This window comes from Haliaeetus albicilla, chromosome 31 (genome assembly GCF_947461875.1).
Source record: "Haliaeetus albicilla chromosome 31, bHalAlb1.1, whole genome shotgun sequence".
Classification (NCBI taxonomy): domain Eukaryota; kingdom Metazoa; phylum Chordata; class Aves; order Accipitriformes; family Accipitridae; genus Haliaeetus; species Haliaeetus albicilla.
This window is the reverse complement of record NC_091513.1, coordinates 3,357,111-3,370,860: the sequence shown is the minus strand read 5'-3', so window position 1 is coordinate 3,370,860 and position 13,750 is coordinate 3,357,111.

Here is a 13,750-nt window from a genome sequence, read left to right as displayed (position 1 = left end):
GACATATCACTCTGTAGCACCCTTAAAGGTTGCGCAAGAGTCAGTACAGACGATGGTAGCACCATTCTCTATGGCCAGTAATAAAGCCCGTAGTTCTCCTACTTGTGCACTACCTTCACCCTCTTCTTTGACTGACTTCCCAGTACCAACCTCCAACGCCACTGCTTCATATTGCCATTTTGATCCCACTCGACAGGCAGATGCATCCGTGAACTACACTCCCTGCACACCCAAGCCTGCCACAAATTCGGGTGCCTCCTCAATCGGAGAAGGTTTATACGGTTGACCCAGCAAGGTTGGGTCAGGGTTTACAGGTTGCTGTAGTTTGAAAATCTTAGTCGGACCCTCCTTTAGTGGGAGCAATTGGCTTACCCCTTCTAGGTATGCATACCATTTCCTAACTGTGGCCTTTTGGGCTACTCCCTCTGGAGGAGGTGTCCTGGTTTCAGCTGGGATAGAGTTAACTGCCTTCCTAGTAGCTGGTACAGTGCTATGTTTTGAGTTCAGTATGTGAAGAATGTTGATAACACTGATGTTTTCAGTTGTTGCTCAGTAGTGTTTAGACTACAGTCAAGGATTTTTCAGCTTCTCATGCCCAACCAGGGCACCTGACCCAAACTGGCCAACGGTGTATTCCATACCATGCGACGTCCCATCTAGTTTAGGAACTGGGAAGGGGGGGAGGGAGGGCGGGGAATCGCCGCTCGGGGACTGGCTGGGTGTCGGTCGGCGGGTGGTGAGCAATTGCCCTGTGCATCATTTGTACATTTCAATCCTTTTATTACTACTGTTGTCATTTTATTAGTGTTATCATTATCATTATTAGTTTCTTCTTTTCTGCTCTAGTAAACCGTTCTTATCTCAACCCAGGAGTTTTACTTCTTTTCCCAATTTTCTCCCCCATCCCACTGGATGGGGGGGAATGAGTGAGCGGCTGCGTGGTGCTTAGTTGCTGGCTGGGGCTAAACCACGACAGGAGGTGAACACTTTTTTAGTTTTAAAACATCTCTAAGTTTTACAGCAGTCCAGTTGTATGTGCAACTCCAAAACATCCCTCGCCTGTAAATCCACCAGTCTGATGCTCATTTACATCACAGGTCTTTCACCGAGCGCAATGCTCCTGAGGTGGGCACAATGCGGTATGTGCCAGTGTAGACTCTTTTCCATTACCAGGGAAGGTAAAAAGATGCTTTAATATCACTGAAAATTCAGGCTGGATGGAAAAACACACAAGTAGAAAATGCTGATTTCAAAAATGCCAAGGCATATCCTTTCATTGCCCACATGGAAAAAACCCATAGACCAGGTATGGCTATGGAGATCTCTTCCTCCACCCCACTACTGCCTAAAAGGACAACGGGCAGATTTTTCACACTGCTTGGGACCCACAAAGATCTATAATTTGCTATTATGTTTCTGCATGCAGCCTCTGCATTCTGCGGGAGCAAAGAAATGCTCCTGCTGCCTTGCAGCCCTGCCACTCTACAACTCCCAGGACACCTCAGAGCTCTGCACATCCACATCGGTTCTCCTTGGGTGGACATTCCCAGAGGAATTATGCTGCTGTGAGCACGCACAGCCGCATAATCCGAGCCACTTGAAGGAGACACAAAACAATTGTACATTTTCTCCTTAATAAACAGTCCCACTGGACACAGAAGTCACAGACTGCTCGGCAGCACGTGGGATAACTGCGCATCAGTCACATCCTACATTTTCTCCGTGTTGTTTCTTTCTTTTGCAGCACTTGCAGATATCCACTGGGGAATATGGTAATCCCAAAACACTGCTGCCTCCATGCTACATGGTTTCACCTTTCATCAACATTAGCTGTGTTCATGCATGATAAAGTACTGGCTTATTTGTACAGGAAGGAAAGACAAATTAGGAAGTTTGTGTACTAACGTTTTATCTGCCCTGGCTTTGACACACCACACCCTGCCCTCTTCTAGAACCACGGTAACGAAAAAAAGCTATACAAAAATGACACCTACTCCCTGCTTCTAGTCTTCTTTCTTTTCCCCACCATCAAATCCCTTCTCAGAGATATGAGAAGACAAGCAATGTAGAGAGCACCTAGAAGGTTACCTTACTGCTTTTCCAGCAAATTATATGGCTGGCTGCCTCTGGAAAACGTTTGGGGAGCTGCATCAACATGCAAGGAACCTCAAAAGGAGGAGGGAATTTTTGACTGCTCTAATTGTCACTCTGTCCTGAAATTGAGACCTCCAGCACAGCAAAGACCTCTGACACCAAACAAAATCAGCAATGAACAACAACCAAGATGGTTTCCCACACAAACCTCAGTCCTGCCCTTGGCAAACTGCAGGTAATTTGCTTAGAGAAGAAATCTTCTTAAGCTGTCAACTGGGCAACAAAACTGCCATCAAGGAAAAAACAAATGCAACAGCATCTCCATGCAGATACAAAAAAGAGAGCACTAGGTTGTCTCTAGGAGAAGAACCAAGAGAGACGCTATAGACTAGGTTCATTCAGTAAAATCAAATGACAGCATCTGACTTCTCCTTTATCAGTCTGATACGCACCTACTTACTCCTAACTTACAGTGGACAGAGTAAATATGGTTTAAGAATTACTTGTTCTCAAATTTCACTTATATTCTTAAAAGTACAGGACATCAGGCATAAATCTGCCACTCGCAACATGCCTGTTTCCCCTCTGTATTCAATCTAAAAGCAGCCTTTCTTGAAATGATCATAAATTACACATTGATATTTGGCAGCCTTTCTTAAAAACAGAAACCTACCACAGCCTCATCACAGCTCTCTATTGCCATCTCCCCATTTCTGTAGCTAAACACACCCAGCGTGGCAAAGCAGCTGCATCATTTACTGTTCATTAAGAGATAGAAATGATGCAGCAGGTGCATGCCAGGTTTTGTCCATTACTTCACAATTACTTGTTCTGAATATTTAACCCACATTTTGGGAGGTGGAATGAGAACCATTTATCTAAATCAGAATGATTCACCTGAGGAATATTTTCCCCTCCTGCACCTCTTTTATACCCCCCCCTCCCCCCTGCAACCTCATAAACTATTACATTCTCCTGGATCACCTTATTAGTACTCATCTATTAGTAGCAGACTCCACAAACTCCTCACTCCTCAATTAATGTTGCTCAGCCAAACATCCCATGCTTGAAAGGGCTCAGGATGACTACAGAAACCTCTCTGTTGCAGGAACTAACAACCTTGAAAGATACCTTAACGAGGCCAAGAAGATCTCCTCAAGTTTATTAAAAAAAAAAAAAATTGTGCTAACTCGTCCAAATGCTTGCATGAATTTGGACCAGTTTCTGTCAAACTTCCCCTTGTTCTTGTTTGCCTAGGAGTCACTCTTAGATTTTAACCCAGCCACCTTTGCACACAGGATTTGTTCAGAATTGTAAGTTTCCATTGAAATGCAGAAAAACCTTGAAAGCTAAAGTTGTTTCCATCGTCCATACAGACCGGTACGCTTGTAGAAAAAGCTCCACTGTCCAGAAGGCTGTTGACCACAGCCTTCATTTGCAGCTTCAACTACAGCCAATCCAGATCACTGAAGGTGAGGACAAACACTCTGAATTGGACTCACAACATCATAAAAAGTCAGGGTAGTAAGTCAAGCACATGCCAAATAATTTACTTTTTACATATATGACTTCATTCTCCACAAGGATGAATCAGCTCAGCAGCAATCTCCTACTAGTGGCAAAATACAAGACTAATACATAGCAGTAGGTATCTTGCAAGTGCCACCAAAATGTGAAACACAAATATAGGCAACTTGCTGTATACAACTGATCACAGACTCTGGCATCTGAATAACAGGAAGGTGAGCTGGAAGCTCTATGTGTTACACCACCCGCACAATTCTCCCACCAACAGGGCTCCTCTCTTGCCTGAGAACGGTAAATTCACACCGGGCTACTGCAAAACTATTGCCAACAATTGAAATGAGAAAAGGTTGTGGTATTTCATTAGGAATTTTAAAAAATGCCATCCATTAAATATAAACTGTCAGGACTTCATTCTTTCTGTCTCAGTGTTGTTCATTGAACCCTTCTTTGCTTTCTTGAATAATAGCCATGACGAATTTTGGGAAGGATGCAGAGAGGATTACTTAAAGTATAGCGAGGGCTGTGTCCCGTGCCAGAAGCTTTAAAAAAAAAAAAAAAAGAAAAAGAAGAAGAAAAAAGAAAAGAGACCTGTGGCAAATGGAAAGAATGACAGCTTCAAATCTGCAAGCACACAAGTGATCAACAAATGCTGGTTGATAGCCTAACGTGGTGAGTAAAGCAATCACAGTACGCCTGCTTCTGCCATGACAAGGGCCAAATGAGAGAACAACCATCAGCCAAGTGTCATGGGCAAGCCATCACTTCTGCACAAAATTAAAGTACAATGGAAACAGGCTGAAGAAAGAGAAATGCACAGAATGACAGTGTGGAAAGATGCCCCTCTGCCTTACTTCAGATGTTCATCTAGAGGAAGGGAAGGAAGAAAACAACAGCTATTCTATTCATGATTTCCTGCTGCTGCATGAGTGCCTGAACTGGCAGGATAACATCTTCTTCCACCCAGGTGTGCTAGAAAGGGAATGCTGCACACATCAGTTACTGAATTAAATTAAATAGATGCAAGTAAGAAGTTCATAAACTGATCTCTAAATCACTGCCATTTTGTGGATAGGCAAGGTCAGAGTCTCCATCCCTGTATTTCGTCTCACCTACAGGCTTGGAGTCCATTTGACTCTCACTTAAAAGTTATTCCTGATTTCACTCTTGAACTGAACAACGGGGAAACAAAAACAGACTTCTTGCATCCCTAGCCCCATGGTTACTTGCAACGAATGGTAAAAGGATGGTCACAGTGCACGTTTTTAGGGTTTTATCTGCCATTTGACAACACTTCCAGTTACCCACTGGTCAGATAAACACTAACATTAGACACTGCGTAGAGGTCTGGCTTATCAGAGCTATCGCTCCTCTGTCATTGGGTCTTCTTGTCCACAGCTTTTGTAGAGCCACAGCAAAACAGCCCTCTTCTCTCCCGTTGCATATACGTAATGGGCAGCTACACTCATCAGCTAGTCACAGACCTGTGGCACATGAAAGAGGAGCTGGGCATGACCTTCAGCATCAAAATCACCCGCCTCCACACTCAGAGCGGTGTGGCAGCCCGCCCCCCTCACTGAGGAGCGAGGCTCTGCAAGCCAACACAGAGAGAGGGGAATGCGCTGCCTCCTATCATGGACGCTACCCTCACACCGTCATCAGTTTTAATTGTGATTCTCCTGCAGCAGCATGAACTACTCCTATCAAAGAGGTAATGACAACAACAAAACTTTTGAAACCAACTTCCTGTATTCTACACGAGAGTGAAAAATGCGTGCTTTCCTCCAAACGATGCTGCTTGGTTTTTTCTTCCTCCTCCTTTTTCCCCCCTTTTTGCTTAGTATTCAGCTGTGGGTTTTGCATCTCCTCAGAGATGAGCACAACATAGCGGGTTCCTCACTGGACCTGTTCATGACAAACTTCACTGCCAGTTTCTAATGCTTCTTCTAGCAGCTAAGTTTTGTCCCTCAGTATGGTTTCAGGCTTCCCACCTGGCTGAGTTGTTGCACTGTGTTCATAGGTCTCAACCTACGATATTGCCCTGGAAGGACCAAAATGCCCACTTGCTGACACTAGAGAGGAAACTTGCAGTCTGTGACAGGCCACAAATCCTCCTCTCCTATCAGGGTAAAAAAAAGCAGGTACTTGGTACCACACGCCCTGCTTTTCCAACATATGCCACCTTTTTCAGGCTTCTCACAGAGCACAGCACTTGAAGAAGGAAGACAATCCGGGGCTGAGTTATCCTGCAGGACCACCAGCATCTCTCAGCAGGATCCTGGCCTGACATTCATGAAATGGTCCAGGGCTCTCCCTACCTACACATGCACACACACAGAAAACCATCCATCTACTCTCATTCCTCATTTTCCTTTCCATGGCATTCCCATTTTTGCTGTCACAAACTAGGTATCCCAAGGACAGTGTTGCAAGGAAGGTCCTTGGCAAAGCTGGTTCCTTACACGACTCTTTGGTAAGGACTATGACAAACCACTAAACAGGCATGTAAAAAACACAAAGCACGTGATTCTGAAAATCATGCATTACCATTTTTCTATGCATTCTTTTCATGCTGCTTTGCAGTGTACATTTTCATATTGTGTTTTAACAGTGAGATTGATTTAATTGGCAATTGTTTATCTAATATTGCTAGTCTCCTACGTTATTACTATTTTTACAGGCATCAAAAAATGCTGATGAAAATGTTTTAAAGTTGAAAGAACACCCACAATAGAAGAAAGTTCCAAAATCACCTGAGAAATTTCCAAGGTTTACTTTCTTCCTCAGAAATACAACAAAATAATAATGATTTTCATTGCAATTTCATTTAACTGAAGTCTGTTTTCTACCTTGTGAAATGGGAAATAAGTACACCGTTATTCTCTGTGTTAACATACTACTTCCAATTAGCTGTACCTTTATATTAAGTTTAGCTACGAGACATTTACTTGCATGCTTCTAAATATACAGTTGGGTGATTTCATTTTATAATCCATGCTGCCTGGAAACTACAGAGCCAGAATTTTTTTTCTTTTTTCTTTTTTTCCCGTAAAGAAGAGTTTCATTTTAAGAATATATGACCAAGAAGAATAAAGCCGAGAAGAAGAAGTTTCAGGAAATAGGTATAAAATGAACTCAGCGATCCTCTCTCAACTCTCCATTGGTTCTATTGAGATGATCTTCTCAAAGCCGCTTCGCAGGCTAAGTTGGCCATATGTCCACACTGCCTAGGCTGCAGCAAGGCACCAGCCTTTGTTCAACAAGCAGTAACGCTTTGAAAATAGTGGGCTTTTGATGCACTTTCCAGTTGGCACTCATATGTAGTTTGGATGCATCTTCTGGATGCAAGCCACCTGAAGCATCGCTAGTCAATGTACCCCTGGAGAAGAGGCATAGCCCAAAACACTGTAGTTACATGGCCAGGTCAGCACGATGCTATAGCCAGTGTGGCCCAGAAAACTAGAGGCAACGATGCCTCACCGTAACCAGTCATGATGTCATCTCAACACGGGCACCAAGCAAGGAGGTTGCTGATCAGGTAACTGCCACTGGGCTTCACAAGACTAAACTAACACCTGGGTCTTGACTGCTTACAAGTTCGGGACAGACAAAAGCCCTAAAACACGCAGAAATCGTAGACCTGATCAGCAACACTAGCATAAATGGAATGCTTATGGCAGTCATCCCAGGAAAATGCTAAGTGCCACACAAATGGACACTATCCTCCAGTAGATGCTACACAACAGGGAACCCGTGGACATGCCCAGCCCAGCCAAGGATGGCCTTCTGTCAGAAAGCGACTGTTAGTTTCATCGCTAAGTCGAGGACAAGCCAGATGGCTGTAGTTTCACACACCTGCACGCTCCAATGCTGACATTGAACAGGCTGGTGCCAAGCGAGGAAGGCCACAAGGTAATGCGAGTTTAGTGCAGGCAGAGGATGATGACCACCACCCTCTCCTCCTGGACTGGGCAGCTCATCCCAGACCTGGCACTACTCCAGACTTTCTGCCAGCTCAGTTAGCCCACAGCCCAGTCCTGCAAATCCAGTCCTACCAAGGGATGCTGGTGTCACTCTGCCAGAAACAGCCTGAGGTGACAGGCCTTGGTTCAGTAAGAATCGCAAAAAAAAACCAAACCCAAAAACAACAACAACAACAACAAAATCACACAAAATCTCACGATGCAACAACATAAAACTGGCACAGGAGCTAGACCCCTGCATGTGAACCAGCTGGTTATCCATGACCACGAGGAGGTCACCGCAGGTCACCTCAGCTCTCTTACCTGCAGCTCTAGCTGTCCCGCACAAAACAGCTGAACCCCTCCTGCCTTTCCTGTCTTGTTAGTAACATCCCACTGAAAAACAATCCCTCCGTGGTCACCAGAGAACAGCCAAGGAGGACACGGGGCAGAGCCACTTACAAAGGTAACAGTGCGGTGGCCCTGGGGTCTGCATGGTTACAGAGAAGTCAAGTATGGCACAAATGCTCTCCAAGACTAGGCAGACCCTAGTCAGGTGCTGTGGAATAGCAAGGATCCCTCGCAGCACTCAGCCTTTCTGTACTGGGGATGTCAAACAGCATGAACATGGGTGCAGTTGTCTAGCCAGAGCTACAGCCATGGGGACTTACTCTACAAATTGCACATACTTGGCCCTCAAAAGCCAGCATTTTGTCTCAGAGTTCAACAAAGCCACTGTTTATCTCAATGTGGTCACATAGCAAACCTGTTTCTTTCACCTCCTCTCCACAAAATATCTCCTGTTCAAAAAAAAAAACCCACCACAGATGGTCGCTGTTCATGCTACCCATCCGAAATTTTGAGTCAAGTTAGCTTTTGGTGCTTTGTTTCTATCACCAGAGTCCTTGAAATTCCCACAGAAGTATGAAGGCACTCAGAAGAGAACAGAGAACTGGTTGATTGATTACCTTGCTCTCCATCTGAATTGCACTCCATTAGCTAATGCCATTCAGCTTGTGACATCTTAGTTGCCTTAGGCATATACTGGCACAGCCCTGCTAAAGGCAGGTACTCTGATAAAACTGCACAGATAAAACTGGCAGAGAATCTGCTCTCACATCTGAGGCCATGCCTGGGCCAACAAAACCAAACAAAAATAGAGAATTTTAGAAGCCAGCTGCTGGAAGTATTTAACAGGTAGTTCCCAAGAAAGTGTCTGTGGACAGAGGAGTGTCACTAAGATGACTTCACCTTTGACAAGACAAAGGAAAAGTAGAATCACATTTTGCACATCAATAGACACACAAATTCAGCAATTGAAAGATTAATGAGAGAACGGGCTTATTTGCTTTCCTATCACTTTGTCTTATCTCAGGGCTGGAGGAAATACACTAGAAAATTTCCCATGTAGTATTTTAGGCCAAGTTCTCTGTTGACATCAACATTAGTAGAGAGTACTGGTTACAAATAGATGCCACCTTAGTCTAGTATCTCTGCAAAGATCAAAATTTAAGCAGTATTTCTTAAGACCTAGAGAAAGCTCAGCAGGACCCCCAGAAATGCTTCTGCAGAAGCAACAAGCAGCAACCTCTGCGACCAGGCTTTGATTCAAAACAGATCAAAGCATTTGGCTGACCCTGGAAATAAACTAATGCTTTCTAAGGCTACAGATAATCTCACTAAGACCATTACCCAACTCACAATGAACTGATAAAAAAGTTTTCACTGCTTCTCTATGGAAGTTGTCTCTGTCATTTGCACTTCCCCTCCCTCCTTAGAGGAAACTTGTTCAGACAAATTTAAATTACACTTGCGGACCTGTATTAGTATCTCGTCACATGAGTTTCTTCTTTCCTATCATCTGAGCTGTGAACTCAGTGCCACTTTTCTTCCAGGACTGGGAGATGAAGCTTGCCTTTTAATAAACTTCTCTATGGAACACTCAACTCACAAAACACTCCGTTTACAGAGGAAAAAAGTTAAAATATGTTATCCTGGTTTGTCTCAAACACAGATGGGGAAACGCTCCAGAGAAAAATCCCAGCTGTCAATCTGCACTGCAGACCTCTACTTCGTACTGATGTTAGAGGGAGTTCCACCCAGCAGATGCGTGCAGACAATGCAGACAACAGATCCACAATGCAGATCAGACGCTAGGATTTTACTCACAGGGTGATAATTCAGCTTCGCTGTTCCCACTACAGAATCACAGAAATGCTGAGGCTGGAGGGGGCCTCTGGAGATCATCTAGTCCAACCCCCTTGCTCAAAGCAGCGTCAGCTACAGCAGGTTGCCCAGGACTCTGTCCCATCATGTTCTGAATATCTCCAAGGATTCAGATTCCACAACTTCTCTGGACAACCTCTGCCAGGGTCTGGCTACCCCTCCCAGTAAAAAAAACCCCAAAACCAAAAAAAATCCAACCCAAAAACCATTTAAGAAAAAAAAAAAAAAAGAGCTGCTTCTTATGTTTGAATGGTATTTCCTGAATTTCCATTTTTGCCCTCTGCCTCTTGGCCTATCACTGGGCACTACCGAGAAGAGCCTGGCCCCATCTTGTGTGCTCCCTTCCGTCAGGTATTTATATTGATAAGCTTCCCCCAAGCCTTCTCGCCTCCAGCCTGAGCAGTCCCAGCTCTCCTGGCCTCCCCTTCTATGTCAGATGCTCCAGTCTCTTCATCTTCTTCATGATCCTTTGCTGGACTCTTTCCAGTACATCCCTGTCTCTCTTGCACTGCAGAATCCAGAACTGGACCCACCACTCCACATGTGGCCTCACCAGTGCTGAGCAGAGCAGAAGATGGACCTGCTGGTGACGCTCTTCCTAATGCCACCCAGGATGCTGTTGGCCGCCGCCTTTGCTGCAAGGTCACATTGCCAGCTCATGGTCTAAGTTGTTGTCCACCAGGACACCAAGCTTCTTCTCAGCAAAGCTGCTTTCCAGTCAGTCAGCCCCCAGCACATACTGGGGCGTGGGGTTTTTCCCTGCCGCGGAGCAGGACTTTGTGCCTCCCCTTGCTGAACTGCATGAGGTTCCTCTCAGCCCAGTTCTCCAGCCTGTGGAGGTCCCTCTGGATGGCAACACGCCCACCAGGTCTACCAATCACACCCCCTCTTTTGGGGGGGTGTGTGTGTGTGTGTTCATCTACAAACTTGCTGAGGGTGCGCTGTGCCCCATCATCCAGGTCATTAATGTTAAACAGCACAAACCACAGTTGTATAGGCCATAACACAGCCATGCTGGGGCACGGGCGACCGGGGCAGAAACCAATCTGTGTAAAATAGATTGAATCCATTTCTGCTATTATAAAATTTTCACTCATTATTGTACCGCTGCTTCAAAAAGAATGACATACAGAAGATGACAAATCTGAGTTTAACCTCAATTCAGAAAAAAATGAAATTAGTTTGGAAAAAAGAGAGCAATACGGCTGATATTCTGCTGCAGCACAAAACTAAGGAGCCTGTATTCTGTTGATACCAACCAGCAGGTTTTGTAAGAAATTAAGACACCTTTGCTAGCAGAAGAGCTGATGTATCAGGAGAACACAATTATTTATATTACATAATGAATTATAAAGCAGAAAAGCACTAAGCACATTTTTTCTTCTGAGAACTAATGCAATGAGCAAACACACAAAGCCCAAGCAACACAAAGAAAACCTACATGTCAGCTCATGGCTTGCCAACACCATCCTCAGGTGCTCAGAAAGTGCCTTGGCTACATTAGAATCAGCATTAAAGCAGTGGAGAAAAAAGGTCAACAGTTAAAGGCCATACTGATTCCAAGTCTGCAAGCTTCACGGAGTTTTTGTGAAAGCCAGTGGGCATTCCGCAGACGGGAATTTGCTGTATCTAGCCCAGGCCACTTTGACTAACACATCATTCAACAGCATCGCTCATGATTCAGCAAAAACACTCTGCCAAGTTTAGCAGACTTCTAACATTAATCCACAAAGAGGCACCTTTCAGTGCACAAGCACTGCTTTGAAATACCAAGCCACACACTCACCTGCAGTAAATCAGTATAACTCCACAGAAGAAGTCAACTGAGTTTTATGCCAATTTACACCAATTTTGGCCCACCCCATTTACACTACTACACTCTCTCATTCTTTTACTCAAGTACTGCAGACATTGCAGGTAATCACATTAGAAGCAACGTTAAAACTCTTTAGGAAGCAAAGAAACTCTCACAAGGAGGTACAGTGCTAGAAGAGGAATCCAACTTTCTCAACATCTTCAGAATGAATCTGAGTATTACTTTATTTGAGTAATACTGTTTGGAATTAGGGCAGACTTAATTGTAACTGCTACAAGCAGCCGGTAGGATAACAAGCATCTTTTTGATTCAGGAGCAGATACTACTGGTGACAATTACATGACAAAAATCAGTCTTGAGGTTCCAAGTACTGCAAAGAGAAATGTTACCACCTTCTTAGAAACTCCAACTACAGATGCTCACACTGATCTAAATGCTGCTTGCGCACATCATTTAAGAGGAAGCAAAAGAAGCTTCTGAGAGCTTTCCTGTTTACAAGAAATGCTCTTCAGTAGCTCTCATTTAAAAGAAACACAACTTCAGGTCTAGCCCTTTCTCAGCTGAGCTGAGAGAAAAGTTGCTCTGACAAGGAACTGCAAGAGCTCACATGAAAGAAGAGACAGATCAAAGCTACATACATAACAGAAGGAAGCCCTGGGCACAAATGGGGACCCAAAGCCCACATTCCTGGGTCAATTGCCACACCTCAGAATAAAGGCCTTTCCACCAAAACAAGATACAAGATTGCTCCTTGCCAGAGGACTGGTGCTGCACTGACAGCAAATTTAAACTACAGGCCTGGTTTCAAAACAACCGGAGTCAATTTATAAAGTTTAGATCCATTTATAAAGTTCACGTGGAAACCAGCTAACACATGATAGCTTTAGCAGTCTTGCTGTAAACACTTCAGTAGATTCAGATCCAAAAATTATTACAACTACAAATAAATGTCCCAATCCGCAAACTACAGGCACAGCGGCTCTGACATCAGCACGTGCTGAGTACTCAGATGGATAGTGTGATAACTTCCAAATCAGACCTTTCTGTTACATAAAAGAGTTTCTAGAAGTTGCCAGTTGGCAGCCTAACAGGCAAAAACCAGATAAAGAACAGCCATTAGCAAGTTAGGTGGGTAAGGGGTGTTGACACTTCACGGCAGCTTACCTACGCCTTGCTATCTATCTGCAAAGGCACTGCTAGGCTGGGCTTTAGAATTTCTGGCAAAAGAATCTCCAGCAAAATACAGCAGTTACCAAAAATCATTCTGCATGGGGAGGCAAACCAGACAAAACCTTCATCAGAAAGCACAGGGTCAAAAGAGAGATACACAGAGCAGGGGGTGCAAACAGGGGACTCCAAGCAACCCATAGCTGGTAGTCATAGCATTCCTGGGGGAATCAACAATTCAATCCATTGGATGCATGACACCTGCAACAGCTATGGGGATTTCCAATGTGTCCCAGGGAAAGGTTTAGCATAGATTCTCTCTTGGGTTTCATCAAAAAAACAAATCTCAAATTGATCTTTCAAGCCATAAGTGGCTAGTGTTTTCCCAAGACGGAACACAGTTTTCTCTCCAGATCTGATTGTCATACTCAATTAACTGGAGCCAAGTATCCCTTTTTCCTCCTCCTTCAAAGCTCTTCACACAAAGAAGAAACGCAGGACGTTAGCAAAGATTAAGCTCTTATCCATCAGCCTTAAGATTATTTTGGGTCATTGCATGATTGCTATTGTTGTTATTCCCTTCAAAATATTCCTGAACTCTTACTTGCAGGTTTTGTGGTCTCAAAACCAAACCAAATCTGTCCTTGATTGGATTGGATCTGGAGAATGTTTTACCACATCCTTTAGGAAAGCATCACAGTACAATGTACCACGTAACTTCATTGCCATCAGCCAGCCATTTAAAAGCAGATGAAACTGTATAGGAATTTCCTTTGGAGTGCCTTCTTAAGGCTTCTTGCTTATGCAAATTAAAGAACTCAAAGCTTCAGCAATTCATCAAAGACACTTAGCTCAGCTCATCACACTCTCTCCGACTGCCAAGACTAAGAAAGCCACTATCCCATTTTCTCATTGGGAATCAAAGATACACCATGACAGCCTTAATTCAATAACAGGATGA